Source organism: Petaurus breviceps, unplaced genomic scaffold (genome assembly GCF_028583685.1).
Source record: "Petaurus breviceps papuanus isolate PSGF00001 unplaced genomic scaffold, PetGlider_PUasm1.0 185, whole genome shotgun sequence".
NCBI classification, from domain to species: domain Eukaryota; kingdom Metazoa; phylum Chordata; class Mammalia; order Diprotodontia; family Petauridae; genus Petaurus; species Petaurus breviceps.
The window spans coordinates 8,780,956-8,781,280 of record NW_027185797.1 but is presented as its reverse complement, the minus strand read 5'-3'; positions in this window follow the sequence as shown (position 1 = coordinate 8,781,280).

Sequence of the window (325 nt, the reverse complement as noted above, 5' to 3'; positions counted from 1 at the left end):
CCTTCCTTCCTTCCTTCCTTCCTTCCTTCCTTCCTTCCTTCCTTCCTCCCTCCCTCCCTCCCTTCCTTCCTTCCTTCTTCCCTTCCTTCTTTCCTTCCTTCCTTCCTTCCTTCCTTCCTTCCTTCCTTCCTTCCTTCCTTCCTTCCTTCCTTCCTTCCTTCCTTCCTTCTTCCCTTCCTTCCTTCCTTCCTTCCTTTCTTCCTTCCTTCCTCCCTCCCTCCTTCCTTTCTTCTCCCTTCTTTCCTTCCTCCCTTCCTCCCTCCCTCCCTCCCTCCCTCCCTTCCTTCCTTCCTTCCTTCCTTCCTTCCTTCCTTCCTTCCTTCCT